Raw genomic sequence first — 17,742 nt, 5'->3', positions numbered from 1 at the left:
ATGGCTAGCTTTGTTTTAATGTCTTATGAAATTTTCATGAACAATCCAAGCATAATTGTTAAGAACACATGTATTAAAGTTCATGTAAGTGGAATAAAAGTTTTATGAATGGACTTTTCAACTACTTTTCTCTACAGCTTTTCATGTAAATTAGTCTTTTGGTTTTGAGACTTCTCTAAGGAAATTGTCTCCTTGTTCCCTCTTGGCAGCTACTGGGCTTTTACCAATTTTGAATGCAAAGTTTATCATAACAAAAAACGCTAATGTAGCTTCCATCTCAGCCTTGTCCCACACTCTTCCCCTTACTCCTTCCTTCTCAACAATTGAAGTGGACTTTTATGGGGTGGGGGGTGATTGGCAAAAGGTAATGTGTTCCATTTAAAATTTTGGTCTATGGCATTTTCTAACTTAGGAAGCCACAATGTTCTTGGCCCATGTGACTGACACTGGGCAGCATTAAGTGTCAAGTTCTGTGCTTCCATGTTGCTGTTGGTTTTAAGAATTTCCTGATGCTCTTACAGTCTGCCTGGGATTCCAGTCCTCTATTTCCATGTTGAGCACAGGCTCACTTCCCTTTTACTGTCTCGTCACCAACCATTCCAACTTGGTGGCCATGTATTTGGGAAAAGGCCGCATGATCTTTCTGGCTCCACTCAGTGTCTAAGATACCTGCTTCCTCTGCTTGCATCCCACAGCCTCCCCTCATCCTCTCTACAGCCCAGCTCTCCTCAGTTGAGCTTGTGTTTATCTCCCTGGAAATCCTGCCCTGAATGGTCTGTCACCGTCTCCCTTTAAAATCCTTCCTCCTCCTCTCCTCAAATAATGATGGGGCTAAGTCACACCCAAAGCTCACACCCTACTGACTATTTCCTCAGTACTTTACAGAAAACACCAAACAAAAATGCCATTTTACAAGAGGTGTATTTTTTTTTCTTTTAGAATGTAAGCTCCTCCAGAGCAGGGACAATGTTTTCTGTATGTTCTATTGTGCCTAGTACACTGTAAATGCTCAATAAATATTGATGATGGGAGGCAGTGAGTCTCAATGGTGAGGGGGAGAGAAATCCCAAGCATGTTCTCTGGCTTGCTTCATGACGATCTGATTACATTCTGAAATCCCAGTTCTATTGGACAAATTATTACAAATACTGCATTCAGATAAGGTGCAGTGGGGTGGGGTGTTTTCTGGAGAAATGACCACACATGTGGTGCCATGACCCATCTTCCTTTACAACTCAATACCTTGATTTTGCCTCAGCTCCCAGGCTGAGGAGAATTAAGCAATGGGCAGCAGGATTTCATCTCATTTGAGTAAATTACAAATGCTACCTGAAACCTGTCACATTTACCTAATTGGCTTATTCATATGCATTAGACATTGCTAAACTAGTTTCATTCTGAAATTGTGATACTTACCTGCTACTAGTTATTGATGTTTTTTATGAATAGTGCCCAATAGATGGAGAAAGATTTGCAACTTCAAATTTTCCACCCTTTGGAATTTGAATAATAAATTTGTTTTTAACTTATTTCCCTAATTGTCCCAAATCAAGGCTTCACGTCTGTTTTGTTAATACAACAAATACAACATAAAGCCAGGAAATTGTTGAATCCAGCAGTGTTTTGTATGAGTGTAATAAATACTACAATTCTATCTTTAAAACAACCAGAGCTGTGCTGTGCAAAGTTGAGCAGCAATTCTGTGCTGGGGCAAGAGGAATTTTGACCTACAGGCTTTTGCGGTTGAGAGCTTGTTGCTGCCAAGAGGGGGTATGGGTAACAGCATTGAGGAAAATAGGCTAAGCATGGACTTGTCTCACAAAGTAGTTACTAGTCCCACCATGATCTAAAGCATCCTTGGCAATTTGCAAGACAACTTCTTAAAGCTTGCTATCTTAGACCCCAACTTGACCATGAAATCAAGTGATTGTAAACCCAAGTCTCGCATAGGTTCTAAACACTGACCCAAGAATGTTGTGGCTGGAGCATCCCATGAGTGCTCTTAAATACCTTGGATTCAGAAGGTGCTGAAGCACTCCTGAGTGTGGAGAGGTGGAGGGGCTAGCTTCAGGAAGCTACCAGGTGCAAGCTGGTCTGGAGACCATGACAGTAGTACATCTGTGGGTCCAGATCCCGTACCTACTCTGATCCTCTGCAGTGCTGTTTCCAATCCAGCACCAGGCTTCTTGCCCCATCAACTATCCTAACAGGTGTCGACTTGGACCAACTGCAGTTTGGTGAGCAGCGTCAGATTTGTTTAGTTTAGTACTATTGGAGTGATCCGTACGGGAGCCTGGACAGGAAAGGTAGCAAGATGGAAGGAATTTGTATTACCAAGATGGCTCAGTTAATAAAGGTGCTTAGCACCAAGCCTGATGACCCACTTTCTAACCATGGAATCCACATGGTAGAGTGGAGGGGACTTTGTACTCTGACCTCTGTAGGCATATGGAGACTGGTATGCATGCACAAGTGCAAAAAGTAAGTGCGGGTTAGACGTTTAAGGAAGATTTACTCCGATTTGGGGCCGGTGTAGGGTGTAGAGAGGAACACCAGGTTCATGTTCAGCAGCCTAAATACTGCTGTTGTGGTTCCTAATGCTTTAGACTGACAACCTGCCCTAGATAGTGACTCCTTCCAACTCTCAGTAATTCTGCTGTTTCGGTAAGAGCCCAGGAATAGGCATTTTCAGCAAAATCTGTGGGTATTAATATGTCAGGATAGTTATAAAATCTTCAGGAGTGGAGGGAATGTAGTTGATCCTCAGGGGAAGTGAGGGAATGCTATATTGAGTCAAAGGAAGGCTTAGTTCTATTGGGGCAGTTCATAAAAGTCTAAACCAGTAATAACTAAAGATCAGATTGTTCACATCAGTGGACCCAAATTACTTGAGAAACTTCTTTTACTGTGCTGGAGGGATGGGAGTTACAAAGGCTTGGGAAATAGTGTCAATTCACAGGTTTTCTTCCATTGTGACAGGCACAAAAACATTGAGGGGAAGAACAGACAAACTAGGATATAGTCCACCTGGAGAATGGGGAAGCCGGGAGCTGCTGGACACATGCTTGCAATCATAAGGCCATGCTGCCGGGATTCCTTGCACCACCACTCCAGCATCTTTTTAGCATGATTTGGGGCTTGGGACTTCTGAGGCCTTGCTACTGAAAATGGGTTGATGGGGTAAGGAGTCTGAGTGGTCTAGTCAGTCACTGATATGTTGCCTCAGCTCAAGTAACCCTCTTGTCCACTATTCAGTTGTACATACAAAGACATGAACCTGGGAGGTGGAACTAGTTTAAAAGGAGAGGTTCAGTGGGGGAGGAAGGGGATGAGAGTAATAAGTGGATATATTCAAGATATTGCCCACATGTATGAAATCATTTTTTAAATATTGGATACGTGCAGCCAGGCAGTGGTAGCGCACGCCTTTAGTCCCAGCACTTGGGAGGCAGAGGCAGAGGCAGGTGGATTTCTGAGTTCGAGGCCAGCCTGGTCTACAGAGTGAGTTCCAGGACAGCCAGGACTATACAGAGAAACCCTGTCTCAAAAAACAAAGCAAACAAACAAAAAAATGGATACCTGCATTAAATTGCCAAAAGTAAAATTTAGAGATCTAGGCTAGCTTGCTGATACTGATAAATGATTTGTAAGGCTGGGCAGTGGTGGCGCACACCTTAAATCCCAGCACTTGGGAGGCAGAGGCAGGCAGATTTCTGAGCGGGGCCAGCCTGGTCTACAGAGTGAGTTCCAGGACAGCCAGGGCTACACAGAGAAACCCTGTCAAAAGAAAAAGAAAAAAAAATTTGTAAGGAAAACTTTTTTTTTGGGGGGGGGGGGGTTCAAGATGGTTTCTCTGTATAGCCCTGGCTGTCCTGTAGACATGAAAAGCCAGAGAACCATCTATAGTCACAGCTCCCTGGACTGATGTAGCAAAAAGCCTAGAGACAAGCAAATTACTTTGATAGGATGCACATGAATCAACTATAACCAGACATCAACTATGGAGAGAGAGCTTAGCATATAAGAGTTCATAGCACCTGTACTTCCAGCCCCAGGAAACCAAACCTCTGGTGTTCTCCAGAATCTACTCACACAAACATAATTAAAAAATAGTAAAACTCTTTAAAATGCAGCTTTTAGGGGTTGATTTGTTTCCGGGTTGTTTTTTTGTTTCTAAAGACTAAAGCATGACTTTAAAGCAAACATTAACCAGAACAAGCTTGCTTCTTTTAGGAAGGAAAATATTTTATGCCTGATGACAGCAGATAGTAACTTTGCTTTTTCTAAAGGATTCTTATTCACTTTTTAAAACATATTATATTACTGTTACCATTATTATTTGGTGTGTGTGTGGAGGGGAATGTAGGCATGTAGAGGACAACTTTTGGGAGTTGGCTCTATCATGGACTCCGGGATTGGATTCTTTGTGGCAAGTCATTTGCCTAGGAGGCTAACCTCCCAGTCTTTTATGTTCCTAGAAAGGAGCCTGAGGAGAGGAATCTCAGGTGAGGAAGTAGGGAGGGGGGTGAGTGAAAGGACAGGTGGGTCAGGAAGGAGGAGTATGGGGAGAGCTGGGGACCCTGTGCAGTGGTGAGGGAAGAAATAGACCCTTTGTTCTAAATGTCACCGTGATGTCTCATGCTGGCTGGATTTGGAATTATTAATTAAAGCATGACACGAAGCTGAGAGCTGGGATGGGGGCATTGGCTGGGGTGGGAGGAAGACAGTGGTATGACCAAGTATGATCAAATGGTTTGTATAATCGAAATTTATGAAAATTTCAGAGTACATAAAAAATTTAAAAACAGGAAACAAACTGTAGCCAGGTAAGGTGGCACAGATTCAGGAGGCAGAGGCAGGAAAATTGCTACAAGTTCAAGGCCATCTTGGCTACATAGTGAGAACCTGTCTATGAAAAAAAAAAAAAAAAAAACTAGGACCAGCAAAATGGCTCAGCAGGTAAAGGTGCTTTCTGAAGAACCTGTAAGTCCTGAGGTCAGTCCTAGGATCCGTATGGTAGGAAGAGACCACATGGGCTGGGGGGCTGGGTTATAAGCATGTGCCACCACACCCCATTTCTGCAGTCACAGGGGAACAAGCCCATCTGTGAGTGCCCCAGAGAAGCCCTCTGCAACCAGAGCTCCATCCCCATGAACTGTCATCTCTCTGAAGAACTTACTGCATGACATTAAATGTGTGCCATGAGCTGTTAGAGAAGACACCATGCCTTACCTCCCACTGGCTGACACCTAAAGCTCGCACAGGCAAGGATTTCTTCCACGCTCTGCTGCAGCTGTTGAGAGGATCCTGATAACAGCGTGGGAATCAGACATCCTCCTGCACTGATTGCCAGAGCTGAGACCAATGGTAGATGTGGGGGTGGGGAAGCCAGGCAGGTAAGGCCTTTGTGGTTGCTCTTCGGCCTCTGTTCATAAGGCATCCAACTTAAATAAGATTGACTCACCAAAAAAACCTTTTTTTTTGGGGGGGGGGGGTGTCAGTCATCTTCTAAGATATCAGAATCCAATGTCTTTTACTTCATGGCTTTTAGCCTGGAAAAAAACAGCCCACTGAGGAAATATTCTCTAGTGTCCAGAGCACTGCAGTTAGGTCTTTTTTGTTTTGTTTTCTTTTTGGTTTCTCTGTGTAGCCCTGGCTGTCCTGGAACTCACTCCGGAGATCAGGCTGGCCTTAAACTCAGAAATCTGCCTGTCTCTGCCTCCCAAGTGCTAGGATTAAAGGCGTGCCCCACCACTGCCCCGCTGCAGTTGAATCTTTTTAATAAAGATGAAGTAGAAAACAGCAAAAGACTATTCACCCCCTCACATTTGACATAGCTGCATCAAGAGAAGGTGTGACACTGCCACCCACATCCCATGAGTCAAGTTCCTAAAACGTGGCCACAACTGGCCTCTAAAATCCAGGTTACACAATGCCTACAGGATGCCTCCCATCAGATCAGGATCACGGTGGGCCAGGGAGCACAAAGGAAAAGACACATCTGTACAAACCAGAGGCCTGGGTGTAGAGTCTGAAGGTGATAGGGAAGAAGAGGCAGGTAGGGTCCCATCTAGGGTCTTCTAAAAGGTTTATGACTGACATCCACATTGCTCTGGGGAAGAAAGGGCTCAGTACCCTGGGGTGTCTAGAGAGGAGCATGGCAGAGTTCCGCTCTAGCACACCCTGCAGTAGTCTCTTCCCATCCTAAGCCCTAGCTGATGAGCACCGAGATAGTCATGATGCCTCTTCTCCAAAATCTCTGTGCGGGAACGCTACATTTCCACCCTTGAGAGCACAAATGCTGGGCCTTCTGGCAGAGCAAGGGGATTGCTGGAGCACTGCTGATCTTCAGTGTAAACATGTTAGGAGGCACACACACTTCATAGGACGGCAGCAAACAGCAGCAGCAACCAGGAGGTAGGCACCCTGGGCCAAGCAGCACTGGTGTTCCCTGAGCCAAAACAGGGAGGCACTGCCCACTCAGTTAACCCTGCCAATGCCTGTGATTCCAGAACCAATCTAGACAATTTCAGATTAACCATCCTATCAATGTCATACAATGTTATGTTAGTATCTATTCATTATTTTGATTTTTTTTTTTTTCGAGAGAAGGTTTCTCTGTGTAGCCCTGGCTGTCCTGGAACTCACACTGTAGACCAGGCTGGCCTCGAACTCAGAAATCCGCCCCCCTCTGCCTCCCAAGCACTGGGATTAAAGGTGTGCATGACCACCTCCCAGCCAGCCTGTTATTTTGTGTGGCTGGACCCATTACTTTACAGATACTGCCCCCAGATGCTGGTCTTTATGGAACCTTTTAGAGTGCCTCAGGCTGCTATGAGCTTGTTCGTCCTAGGTTGCATCTGCCGCCTTGGGCATTTCCACCTCTCTCTGGGGTTGGGTGGGTATTCTCTATCATTCCACCTTATGGCTTGTCTGTGAACCTGGAGGTAGCTAGCTACCAGGAAACTCCAACCATCCTCCTAAGCCCTGTGCAGAACTGGGCTCACACAACCACACTAGGCTTTTTCCATGGGGTTAGGATCCAAACTCCAAGCTCAAGAGAGCTCAATTAGCAAGCTCTCATCCAGCAAGCCATCCATCCCTTCAGTCCCTCCTTTCTGTTTTGTTGCCTGTCTCTTCATCAGATTGAAAAAAAAACGAAAACCAGAGCAGAAAATGCTCCCCTGTAACCTGCAAGGCCCAAAACCTTTGGAGAATGGAGTCCCATTGGCCAAAGCATTCTACTGATTAGCCAGAGGGGACTAGAGATGTGACTTGCAGCTGGCGAGGACACCGGGTCTCTCTCCAAACTTTTAATGGAGGTGTTCCTCATCTCCTAGTGGGATCATACATTTAACTGTAATGAAGCAGGTTGCTATGGTCCTAAAGATGTCAGAGAATCCTTGAAGGCATTCAGTCCCATGGCTGAAAGCCTTATCGGGCAGCAAAGCCACAACAAGGTCTGAGAAGACACACTCTAGGAACTAGGGCACTGCTGCTGGCTTGAAGTTCTGTGCCAGCAGCATCTCCCTGACTGCTTCACAAGACCTGTAACACACAACCAAGTTCCCCAGTCCCCGTGGTCCTGCCTGGAAGAGGCTTAGATGAACTGAACCACCTGGAAAGGACACCTTCCAACCTGCTGAGGAGCTGCCTGCAGGCTGTGCAGTGTGCTCCAGGTTCTCAGCTCTGTGAGATGGAGTGGGCTTTTGTTGTAAACTTGGCTCAATCCACAGATTGCAGATTGACAATAGATCGTTGCAATAACATGAGGCTTATTGATCCATGTACGTGGGATTGCCCACCCTCACAGGGGGGTCGACCTCAAACACAGAAAGCACGCATCTTTTATGATTTTATGAGGGCAGACTTCTGCAGATTTCAGGCTAGCTGGCTTACTCTGGTTGGTGGAACACAGGACAAAGGTTGGCTTGGCTTGCTCAGGGGGCTGTTCTTGGCTTAGTCAGCCAACTTCCCTATCCAGCTTTGCACCTGGCCTTGAAAACTCCCTGGGAAGGGGCTGAGTTACTAGGTGGTGGTGGTGGGGATTTCATCAGCAAGGTTAGGGTGACAGTTTGTGGTCTTTTTCGAAATTCACCACAGGGAGGGGTTGGGGGATTCTTTCGAGAATTGCTAGTCTTGTTTTGGTGGACCTTAACGTCATTGCGACCACCAGTTATTTTTGTTTTGGCCTTACTTAGTTTAGTCAGAATAGCCTGGTCATTCTGTCTGAACATTCTGACCACCAGAACTTTGTTTTCACAGCATGTCCTTGGGTATCTCTGAAACACAACTTCAGTGTTTAAAGCTGCTGCTTGCTACTGTAAAACTTTGTTTCCACATTGCTTGCTGCTTACAGGAGCTAGAACATGCCCCCCCCCATTTTACTTTATTTCTACATTCTCAAAATTTTGTTTTTTACTTTATTACTTCACTTTGAGTTATCTTTGAGCCATTCCATTTCTATAAGGAACCCCTCTCCTATGTTCCTATAAATAACCTCCATAAAATTCATAGTTCACCAAGTGGGACTTTGTGGTCTGTCATGGGCTTCCTGTTTGAGGTGAATAGACCTGTGTATTGTGTCTCTCCCAGACAGTTTTAACAAATTCAGAACCTTTCTTTTTTTTTTTTTTGGTTTTTTTCAAGACAGGGTTTCTCTGTGTATCCCTGGCTGTCCTGGAACTCACTCTATAGACCAGGCTGGCCTCAAACTCAGAAATCTTCCTGCCTCTGAAAGACCCCCAGAACTGGGGAGATCCTTACTCAAGTCTCAGGATGATGTGACCACCCAATAATTCACGAGAGACCAAACTTGCTGCAATCACATGAGGTTTATTTGGGATAGGCCAGTACCGGGGTCGATCTCCTGACCATGCTGGCCAGAGGAGTTTGATCCCGAACACAAGAAGTGAGGGGTATTTAAAGGGAAAGACCACAAGCTGGGGGCGGGGAGAGGGTTACCAAGGAAACATAACATAAAAACAGTGGAAAATTTCAGAGGGACCCAACCCAAGGTATTCAGTTAGGAAGGGGAACGTATTTGTTCTAGGAATGTAATCTTCATCTACTGGTCCATGGGGTGGAGGGCCTCATAAACCAGTAGACCTTCATTCCTAGTTCTGCCCTCATTGTGGATCAGTCAGGAGGGGCAGGTTTCGGGAACCAGAGCCCTGAGGCTGAGTTAGCCAAGTTCCTGGAACTGGCTACTTCACATTTTTGGCTTGTTACAGAGGTTTTCCATGCCCCTTTTTAGGTAAAGGTTGTACATTATACATACATTTCTATTAAATGCCCTCATTTTAAATTCTAAGATTCTCCAGCCTTTCACCTCTGCCTCCCAAGTGCTGGGATTAAAGGCGTGCACCACCACCGCCGGGCTCAGAACCTTTCTTAAAGCTCTCATGACCAAGCCCACTCACTCAGTCAACAGGTTCTCCAGTGCAAGAGTGAGGATTAAAAGGAAAACAGACAGTTAGACAACATTGTAGCATGACCCCAGTCAAATCTGAGACTGAAGGCAGGTTTAATTTTTCTCAATTTGCTTTTATACCATTTTAATTACATGCAAATATTAAGGGCAAGCAGTGCAATAAGGAACCAGCAAGGCAGTCAGCAAAGTCCCATGATTATCCCCGGGACAGCTGTCTCCAAGGGCTGTCTCCAAGGGCTTGTCTCCAAGGGCTTGTCTCCAAGGGCTTGTCTCCAAGGGCTTGTCAGAATGACCAAATTACCTAAACCCACTTCCTTGTCCAAGCCCAAAATCTGATTCTTACCTGAATCCTACTTTTTGTTTCACCCTAAGATTAAAATTCCTGCCTGAACCTACTTCCCTATTATAGCCTAAGGTTAGATTCTTATCTGAGCTTACTTCCCTGTCATGGCCCAAAGTCAGATTCCTGCCTGAAGCCCATTTCCTTGTCCTTGGCCAATATCAGATTCCTGCCAAGCTGTCCCCCAAAGGCTCTCCACACTGCCATATGGGAAAGTATCCCTAAGTTAACATGATTTTATTATTATTATTATTATTATTTATTATTATTATTATTATTATTATTATTATTACTTTACTACTACTGTTATTGTTTGGGGCAGAGGGTTAAACTCACAGTGCATACATGTTAATCCCAGCTTGAACTACACCCAAACCCCCAAATTACAATATACCTTTCTCATTTAAGAAAAATTATGTGTTCTTCCTTTGTGAGGGGAGGGGGCATGTGCTGCACACAGGGGGTCCAAGGACAAGGACCAGGAGTCTGTGCATTCTTTTTCCACTCAGTGGGTGCCCAGGATCAATTCTAAAGCTTGGCAGCAGCGCCTTTGCCAGCTGAGCCATCCAGCTGGCCTAATACATTTGGTTTTATGATTCATAAAATCTACTGACTCTTTTTTAAATCGAGGTGAAATTCACATAAATTTGCATAGTATAAAATTAGCCATTTTAAGGTGAAGGCAGTCACACTTAATGTGTTTGAAATTTATGCAAACACCACCTCCATAAAGCTCCAAATTGTGCTGAAAGGAAACCCTTAACTGGCTCCCCATTACCCCTACACCAACCTGGAGCAAGCACTAACCTTCGTTCTCAGGAGACTTATCGGTAAATGGCGTAGTTTTATGTTTGCTATTTTAAAAACCTTGTGTTACGGTGGCTGGAGAAGGCTCCACTGCAAACACCACTCACTGCTCTCACAGAGGACCTAGGTTCAGTTCCCAGAACTACTGGGAGGTTTACCACCTCCTGTAACTCCAGGGATCCAGTGCTCTCTTCTAACTTCCGAGGCCACCGGGCACAATGTGGTGCACACACATGCATGCAGGCAAAATACATACACATATAAAATAGTAAGAAATATTTTAAAAAATATGTTAGCAAACATCGTAAGAATCATGGCCATTTGAAACGTGCAGTTTAGCAGCATCTTCACAGTTGCGAACAAGGGCTCAAGAACATTTTTACTTTACCATTAAGGAACACATGCTTTCTCCATGGCTTGATGACTACTGGACTTCCCGTGTCTACACGTCTGACTGTTTTAGACTCCTCATGCTAGTAGACCTGATGTTAGCACAGTCATGCAGTGTGTGGCCTTTTCCAGTCCTATCCGTACAGCATATATCAACACTCCACTCCTTTTTGTTGCTCAGTAATATTCTATCGTGTGGACATACCTTAGTTCCTCTGCTCACTGGTTTACATTTGGGTTTGACTACTATGAACAGTGTTATGGATTTGTATCTACACACACAAAAAGTGTGTAGTTGCATCTCTCTATCTAAAAGTAGAGTTACCACATCACATGTTAGCCCTATGTGTAGCTTCTCAATAAGGATGATGATTTTGACTATTGCTTTGGTTTTGAAAAAGAGTCTTGGGCTGGTGAGATGGCTCAGTGGGTAAGAGCACTGACTGCTCTTCCAAAAGTCCTGAGTTCGGATCCTAGCAACCACATGGTGGCTCACAACCACTCGTAATGAGATCTGACACCCTCTTCTGGTGCGTCTGAAGACAGCTACAGTGAATTACGCCAGAGCGAGCGGGGCCAGATTGAGCAGGGCCAGCAGAGGTCCTGAGTTCAATTTCCAGCAGCCACACACGATAGCTCACGGCCATCTATACAGCTACAGTGTACTCATACACTTAAAATAAATAAAATAAATCTTAAAAAAAAGAGAGAGAAAGAAAGGAAGAGAGAAAGAAAGAAAGAGAGAAAGAAAGAAAGAAAGAAAGAAAGAAGGAAGGAAGGAGAAAGAAAGAAGAAAGAAAGAAAGAAAGAAAGAAAGAAAGAAAGAAAGAAAGAAAGAAAGAAAGAAAGAACGAGTTTTGCTATACAGTTCAAGTTGCCTTTCAACTCAAGATCCTCCTGCCTCCGTCCCCTAACTGCTGGGATCAGAGACCACCTTGCTAGGCCATGTTTAGCCAGTGAAGGTCTTTGGCTATTCCTGGCTCAGGAGGGAATGATCAGTCAGACTGTTTCTTACAGTTCTTGGGGAGAGGTAGCATGCACCCTGGTGAGGAACTCAGAAGCGTGTGAACACTGGGTCATCCCAGTGGCTTATGAGTGGGAAGGCAGCGCTGGCCTCAGGGTCAGGGGTCAGACATGCTTACTTGTCTTTGAAGTGTGCATTTTCAAGGATAGCCCTGAGTCAAGTAGAAATACCTGCACTAAAAGGAGTTTACCAAGGTGCCCTGGGATGGCTGGCCATTTCTCCGGAGGTGATCTGGCTGTCAGGAGGTCAGGGTCACAGCAGGACCGGAGCGGATACAGTGTGTCAAGGCTTCCTGCTCCAGCTCAGGCGCAGAGTTACATCCTTAGTCCTCCTTACAATGGCCCTTAGTCATCTCGGTTGTCATAAGAAAATATTATAGATGGTGTGGCTTAAAGAACAAATAGTTCTCAAGGAGTGAGCTGACAGATCCAGACCATCGTCGGTTTTCCTGGCGTATAGATGCCTTGCCTCCTTGTGTCCTTACACAGAGTTGGGAGACTTTCAATTTCAGGTTTTTTTTCCTTATAAGGACATTAATCCTATCATGGGGCCCCACCCTCATGACTTCATTTAGTCCTAATGACAAATGTTCCATCTCTGAGTGTCATGGCATCGGATGTCAGGGCCTCGAAGTATAAGTGGGGACAGGCACAAGTGTTAGTGCATGGACACATTGGCAGTTGATGTCCCCATTAAGTAGCTAGAAGCCTGCCTAGAGAGGGACCATGCTTGCCCAAGCCATGCCACTGAAAACTGACCAAGCAGGAATTGGGTCTGAACTCCAACAGGCCAGTGCTCATGATCTCTTAACCACTGCTGGAAAGGATTAGAAACATTGGGCTCATGGCAGGCACAGAAAATGGGTTTCTATCCCCAAACAGAGGAGCCAAAAGTAACCTTGAAGGTCACCTGAGTCTAGATCAAAGAAAGCTAAAGTCCAGAGCTGCCGCTTGCCAGGGCAAGCCCTGACTCTTGCCTGGGATACTTGCCCCACCCCGGGCCGGGCAAGCTCCAGCCACCATGAATCTCCATTTCGCTCTGTTTTAATGATTCATCCTCTTGCTGCCAGCAGTGTGTGTCACTGCCCACAACCAGCTCACACCCCCGGCTCTTCCCACTTGGAAATACCAAAATGACAAGCCAGCTGATTTTATAGGACTGTTTTTAACATCATTTTAATATTAGGAACGAGTCTGCTTAGCTGTTAAAATGGGTAAATTGGGATGGAGCTGAGAACCCACAGCATCCTCTATCACTCTGGAACCAGTTCAGGAAACTCTAGGCTAGGAGGATTCAGTGTCGGGGGAATGGGAAGAGGAAACTCTAGTCTAGGAGGATTCAGTGTGCGGGGAATGGGGAGATGATGGCAGGTCCCCTGCTTGGTGCCTGCTGCCCTTAAGTATGGCTCTGGTGAGAATTCAAAACAAAACTAATCCTTGATACTGTTTTTTTTTTTTCTTCCCTGAACCTTAGATTTCTTATATGTAAATTAGGAATGATGTTATTTACCTCAAAATTGAGCTGTGGTGAAGACTAAGCAGTTAAATAAATAAAAAGAAGTGAAGCTTGTGGACAGGCACTGCTGCCTAGGTCTCCAGGCTCTGTTGACTTGTAGGTTAACCAGTTCATTTCCAGGGGATGCCCAGCTAGCACCAAAGTTAAACCATGTAAGGAGTAAGGGCCTTGACCTTGGTGATGGAAGTACTCTGACACAAAGATGATGTTGGGTTTGACCAACCGTGTCAGGCACTGAGGCTGATGGGCATGACAGAGGCTCCGCCTACTGCCCTGGGAGACTGACACAGAGGTGGAGATCTGCCTTGTACCTGCCTTGCCTGGTCAGCGAGGGTCTTCCTGGCCCAGCTGTCTTTTTCCTTCCAGTCCCCTTTTAGAAATCAGATGTCTTGGTGGGGCCGGAAAACAGAACCTCCTGTCAGAACCTCTCACCTAGGAGCCACGTTGGAGCTAGAGCCTGGCCCTGCCACTTGAACAGCAAACAGTGTGGCAGGGGAATTAACTGCAGTTATCCTTAGCTGTAAAATGCAGAGGTCTACGGCTTCTATCTCAATGGGAATGTAGAATCTGACTTATGCAATATAGCGAATCAACCCCAAGATGTATTGGCTGAGAACACACCACTCACTGTGTCTCAGAGTTGTGTGTCTAGGAATGTTTGTGAGGCACTTGGGAGAGCTGGCCCCACCCCTCACCTGGGCAGTGTAGTGTGTAGTTTTTGTTACCCAGCCTTAAGCCTCAGGAACAGGCTGAGCTACCAGCCCCTGCCCAGGTTTCCTAGAATCACACGCACGTGTGTGCATGTACACACACACACACACACACACACACACACACACACACACACACGCAGTTAATCTTAAGATGCCTTTGCTATCTCAATGACTGGGAACTGGTAAACCTCCCCTGCCACCCTGGCATAGATAGAGTGACCATTGACCACTCTAACTGAAAACTCACATGGCTGGTTGGCTTTATCTCCTGTAGCTACTCCCTCCTTCTCCTCCCTTGTTCTCTCGATCCTCCCTCTCCCCTGGGTCTGCTAGCCTGCCTGTGGGGACCTGGAAGTCCTGCCTATTCTGCCCAGGTCACTTGCCGCTACCATCTTAATTGATGGATCAAGAACCAATTGGGGAACAGGACCTCAGCATCAGAAACACCCCTACAGAGCAGCACAGTAGAGCTGACCCTGATGGTGGGGGTGCAGGTGAGCTGCTCTGACAGCATGAGCACGGGAGAGCTGGCCCAGCCCCTCACTGGCTACAGCACTTGGGAGAATGTGTCCTGAACCTCACCTGGGAAGAACAGCAGAACTCCCCTTGGTGGCAAAGGTATGGATAAGTTGCCCCTACCACTCTGAGAACATGAGAACAGGAGGGTGGACCTTGCCCTTGGCCAGTTGTAGCTTTGGATGAGCTAGGGAGCAGTGCTGGAGAATTTACCCAGGTGGCTCAGGTGCAGGAGAGCTGGCAGGTTGACCAACTCAGCTACCATGCAGGCACAGGTCTAGCACTTTGAGCTGGCCCACCCCAACATCTGCCCTATTCCAACATCTGCCCCATCTATGATCTGCTGGAATGTGTGAAGGGGCCAGTCCTGCAAATCCAAAACTGCAGGACCTCCATAGCACAGGACAACAACAGGATATCTGAGAGGAGTCCCAGTGAGGATCCTGTATTGATGGTGTAGCAGAAGCCAGAGGCCTTGAAACAGAGCCATGACTCATTACAATGACCATTTGCTCTGTGGTCAGGAACGGGTTATTCTCATTATTCCAGGTATGGATGGTTCTCTAGAGAGTGGTTTGTTTTCAGTTTGGTCTCCTTCCCTACTCCCTCTCCCACTCCTACTCGCCCCCCCATCTGTCTGTCTGTCTGTCTGTCTGTCTGTCTGTCTGTCTGTCTGTCTGTCTGTCATATGCTTGTAGGCTATGTTATAAGGAAACAAGAAGTTCCTCATTACATGTGGCCCCTCGATCCTGGACTTTACACCCTCTGGACACATGAGCTAAATAAATTTCTATTTAGTCCATGTGTGACTTATCCAGCCTGAAGTTTTCTGTTCCAGTAGCAGAAGACAGGACAAAAGGTCCATATGACAGGTGAGACAAGAGGAGGCTGAGGGCTTCAGCTAGTGGCCAGGTGTTGTATACTGCCTGAGCCCCTGCTTTTTACCCTGTCTTACTGTTCCTAGGTCTTTATCCCTTACTGGCTCCTTCTCTTCCGGGTTATGTCATCATTTATATGTGGGATGGAGGGAGGATGCTTGGTCTGAGTCACAGACCTTACCATGCCCCCAACATGCCCCCTTCCAAAGCACCTTGAATGTAACACAAGCCTCTCAACTAACCCATGCCCTCCGACTCCTTCCACCTTGGATTTCACCACCTTAGTAACTGCTTTTGGTGAACAGGATGCCAGCATTCATCTCAGCAAACACTGGCATACTCTGCCTCTGTTCCCTTTATCTAGACCAGTGGGTCTCAACCTTACTAATGCTGTGACCCTTTAATACACTTCCTCATGCTGTGATGACCCCATCATAAAATTATTTTTTGCTATTGCATAACTAATTTTCCTACTGTAATGAATCATAATGTAAGAATCCGTGTTTTTTGATGGTCTTGGGAAACCCCTGTGAAAGGGTCATTTGGTCCCAAAAAGATCATGGTCAGCTTGAGAACTGCTGATCTAAAATAGCCTCTCTGGTTTTCTGCTAAATGTTTAGCTTTAAGACCTAGCTCTAAGTTGCAAGCTTCCTGCTCTCCCCTTGTAGGTGGAATTCATGCCTGAGGGTCCCCAAAGTGCTGATGAGGCTTCCCTTACAACCTTCCCATCAGACAAGATCTCCCTTCTCATGTTTTCAGCTCTCGGCTTCACAGCTGCCCAGAATCCCCCAACACCTGATCTTTGCAGGATGCTATGTCCCCAATTCCCACCCTACCCACTAACCTCACCCCCCCAACCTCACCCCACCACTAGTTCCCTTGGACCAGCCCAGGGAGTAATCTAGAGAAGCAGAGGTCTTGTGGTCTCTGGCAGATGGAGTAATTCTGCAAGGCAGGATCTTAAGTAGTTCTGCAGAGGCTCAGCAGAGGGAAAAGTGGGACCAAAGATTTCCAGCTGCAATGTCAGCTACACATATTTTCTCCTTTTTCTGGTAAGACAAACTGAAGAGTCCTTTTTATTCCATTTTGTCTCCACTCAGAAACTAGGCCATAAACCATTTGCTATCCATCCTACGTGTAAAATACTTTGCTTCTGCAGTGGATCACCTGTCTGGGTTGCTCTGAGACAAGAAGCTGCAGTCTCTGATTTAGCATCTCATAATATCACAGAGGAAGACCTCTGTAAAGTGGCCTTTGTTTTCTAAGTCTCAGGGAGAGAAAGGGAGTGAGGTCTGTCTCTGCCCTTTGTTCTCAGCACTTGTATGACTTTCAGAGTGTGTGGTCACATGGTAAAAAGGTCACTACAAATTTACACATAAATTCAGGTCATAAATAAGAGGTTTATAACAAAGAATGCCTATATACATATCTACTAGGAACAATTATCTGGCTAAATATTCATCATTTGTTATTAGCCTTCAGGTTCATGGAAAGTTAAAGACCATAACTAAGCTGTCCTTAAAGTTTTTTTTGTTGTTGTTGTTTTGTTTTTTGTTTTTTCGAGACAGGGTTTCTCTGTATAGTCCTGGCTGTCCTGGAACTCACTCTGTAGACCAGGCTGGCCTCAAACTCAGAAATCTGCCTGCCTCTGCCTCCCAAGTGCTGGGATTAAAGGCATGCGCCACCATGCCCAGCTGTCCTTAAAGTTTTATATAGATAAACCCAGTCACTATCTTTTACTTTTATATGTATATCAGTACACTGTAGCTGTACAGGTAGTTGTGAGCCTTCATGTGGCTGTTGGGAGTTGAATTTTTAGGACCTTTGTTCCAGTTGGCCCTGCTCTCACTCCAGTCAACCCTGCATGTCTCCTCATGGTAGGAAGAATGCTGTGAGAACACAGGGAAGAGATGACTGAATGACAGCTACCGTTGAGGACAGAGTGCTACACCAGAATCCACTGAGCTACTTCAAGTAATATGGCTCGCACTGTGGTGGTGGGCACTTGGAAGGCAGAGGCAGGCAGATTTCGAGTTTGAGGCCAACCTGGGCTACAGAGTGAATTCCAGGGCAGTCAGAGCAATCCAGAAAAACCCTGTTTTGAAAAAACAAAAAAAACAAAACAA

At 45.8% G+C, this 17,742-nt stretch overlaps 1 pseudogene; it reads left to right on the top strand.

The window, feature by feature from the left end:
* The first annotated feature begins 5,057 nt into the window (after nt 1-5,057).
* LOC116081553 overlaps nt 5,058-17,742 on the top strand; it is a 31,837-nt pseudogene continuing 19,152 nt past the window's right edge.

Source organism: Mastomys coucha, unplaced genomic scaffold, assembly GCF_008632895.1.
Source record: "Mastomys coucha isolate ucsf_1 unplaced genomic scaffold, UCSF_Mcou_1 pScaffold7, whole genome shotgun sequence".
Classification (NCBI taxonomy): domain Eukaryota; kingdom Metazoa; phylum Chordata; class Mammalia; order Rodentia; family Muridae; genus Mastomys; species Mastomys coucha.
Note: the sequence above shows the minus strand (reverse complement) of the source record. Positions and strands in the feature narration are given on the sequence as shown.